Source organism: Misgurnus anguillicaudatus, chromosome 10 (assembly GCF_027580225.2).
Source record: "Misgurnus anguillicaudatus chromosome 10, ASM2758022v2, whole genome shotgun sequence".
NCBI lineage: Eukaryota > Metazoa > Chordata > Actinopteri > Cypriniformes > Cobitidae > Misgurnus > Misgurnus anguillicaudatus.
The window spans coordinates 3,659,594-3,662,520 of NC_073346.2; the positions used below are offsets into that span (position 1 = coordinate 3,659,594).

General features: G+C 37.9%; 1 long non-coding RNA gene across 1 annotated transcript; it reads left to right on the plus strand.

Annotated features, from left to right (window-relative positions):
* The first annotated feature begins 346 nt into the window (after window positions 1-346).
* LOC129430232 (uncharacterized) lies at window positions 347-2,316 on the plus strand. Its single transcript, XR_008639468.2, has 3 exons — window positions 347-379; window positions 1,448-1,598; window positions 1,708-2,316. It is a non-coding gene; the product is annotated as an uncharacterized lncRNA (long non-coding RNA).
* Window positions 2,317-2,927: the final 611 nt, after the last annotated feature.

Genomic DNA, 2,927 nt, shown 5'->3' on the forward strand with positions numbered 1-2,927 from the left:
CTTGACCATGCGTCAATATGTTGACGCGGAGGGTATACCTTTCGCATCATTTTTTGACGAACTGGGGACTTCAATACTATTAGGTACGCGAAATTAAACAGTTGTCGCCTGGCATTGGGGTTAGGGAAAGGTTTGGGTAGGGATGTCATTATGTAAATCTAACCCTAAACCGACGCGAAAATGGTAGAAAATGGTAAGAAAATAGGAAAGAGAATGCAACGGACTTAATAGTATTGAAGTCCCCAGTTCGTCAAAAAATGACGCGAAAGGTATACCCTCCGCGTCAACATATTGACGCATGGTCAAGTGTCGTCAAATATTGACGCCATGGGGTGAGACTGGGTTGCCCGTTCGACACAGACACCATCATCAATAACTGGTAAGTCACTGATTTAGTTTTTATATGTTAAAAATGCATGATAACAATGAAAAGGAATTGTTTGCTACATATTCAAAACCGTGAATTTTCCTGCATGTTTAGCCAGCTATCACGTTAGCTTAAATATTGTTGTTAGTAAGCTGAATCCATTTAGAAAGATGTAAATAACCAGTCGTCGTTCACGTGCAGGTTAACAGGTTTTTAATAATCAAGCAGAGAATTCAGACACACGTTCGTATCTTCATAAAAAGGAGCAGTACACACAACCTTATTTGAGCTAAAGTAGTTAAGAAGTTAAAGAGCACCCTGCTGAAAAATCCAGCATCAAACCAGCATGGGAATTATGATGGTCTTTGCTGGTGGTCACCAGCATAACAGCACCAGAACACAACATATGCTGTGGCTTGCTGGTATGACCAGCATGGGATGCTGGTGCAAATGCTGGTTTGGTGATGGTCCTGGTTTGAGGCTGTTTAGCTGGTGTTCACTAGCAAACCAGCACCAAAACACAACATATGCTGGTCTTGCTGGTATGCTGTTTTTTTCAGAAGGGCACATTTTTCAGATTCACGAATTTACACACCCTTTGATGTGTAAGTGTTAAAGACATGTGAACGATGTGCAAATGTACAAAACCCTACATTGTAAAAAATTTGCTGTAATAATGCAGCTGGTTGCCAGTAACTTACTGTAGAAGTTAAAGACTGAAAATGTTTCATGTTAATTTAACTTTGAACAAACTGTTGCCAGTAAATAACATAAATGTAAAATCTACAGTAAGTTACTGGCAGCTAGTTGGCAGTAACACCCAGTAATATTGTAATTTCTACAGAATTTTTTTACAGTGTAAGTAAACAATGACGCCAGTTATCTTCTTCAACTTAAATCTCTTTTCTTGGACTACAACAAACACACAACAGTTTACTTCTATGGATTGCACACAACTTTTCTTAAATTAGCACAAAAAAATAGCATGCATCACCTCTTTGATATAAGCAATCAACTACTGTATGACCTGTGTCCTGTATGAAACTATGACCAACTATTAAGACTATAAATCTGTTTCAGGTTAACTGGTTGGGGCTTATTGGCGGGACAGATGTACGAGACTGCACATGGCATATATTGAAGAGGGCGACCGACAACTCCCTGGCTTAAAACCTCAACTGGATGGAAAAGACTTTATTTGCCACCCTCTAACTCAGAGAGGTAGTGATTGGTAAATATATCTGTTAATTATTTGTTAATAAAAATTAGACATTTCTTTTTAATATGCTCATTAAATGTTAAAGATTTCACAATGACAATATGGATTACTTATTTTAAAGATGCAGTTCGGAGAAGGTCCCTTACAGTTGTGGAGGGGACAATGAAGAGGTGGCTCGATCGAGAGGGTGGGTGCAAGAGACAACTTTAGCAAAAGAAAAGCAGTTAGTGTTAGCACCTGTGTTTGAGTCTGCAAATGAGAATGTTTTGTGCTGTAAAAAGAGTGGTGGTGTTTTGGTTAAATGTGTTTAACTTGTTTTAATTACTTGGCTTGTGTGTGAGAGGTGTGTGTGCATGTGGGTTGGTATATGTGGTTTATGGGGAATAGTGTATAATGACATGTTTAATATGCTATAAACATGCTTTACAGGGACACAATACTAAGTGGTACTTTTTCAGATTAAAGACTTCCAACAGATTTTTGTTATGGTTGGGCTTAGGGACTAGGGTAAGTTAAGGCAATAGAATATACAGTTTGTACAGTATAAAATGCATTGTGTCTATGGAATTGTCCCGGTAAACCACATATGTCAACGTGTGTGTGTGGTGTGTGTGTGAGAGAGATTTTTTTTCTTTAAATGTTAATTAATTTGTTTTACATGTTGTCTCGCTGTAATTGCTTGAGGGGATAGTTCACCCCAGAATTGCAATTTTATCATAAATCACTTCCCCTCTGTGGTTCTAAACCAACAAGTGCTTATTGTCTTTAGAACACGTTTTTAGATATTTTTCATGAAAACTGGGAGGCTTCTGTCCGTCCCATTGATTTCAGTAAGTTTTACAATCCATTTAACACAAAAGAATGAAATACATTGCCAAAAAGTTCAGTGTTCCATCGTTATTTCAATGAAAAAAATTTTCAACAGTTTGTTCTTCTCCTTGGTCGATCAAAGCCTGTTAACGACCAGACTACGGCGCATCCTGCTGACGTCACCTGCTGCTGACGTCACCTGCTGACGTAGTTCCCAGCGTACAGACAGAATAGGCTGCCAAGTAATTTGTACATTTATTTGGGCTGTTTAAATATTGTTACAATGTTTGCATTATGCTTTAAAAAAAGTGTAGAAAAAAAAAAAAAACATTGGTAACCACATCAGCAAGTGACGAGAGCTGCAGGTGATGTCAGCAGCATCGCTGTGGTCTGGTCTTGAATACACTTTCAACGACTAAGGAGGAGAACAAATTGTTAAAATCGTTCGTTTTATTTTCTTTGTGCACAAAGTGTTCTTGTCACTTCATAATATTATTATTAAACTACTAATGGAAAATGGACCTTTTTGGC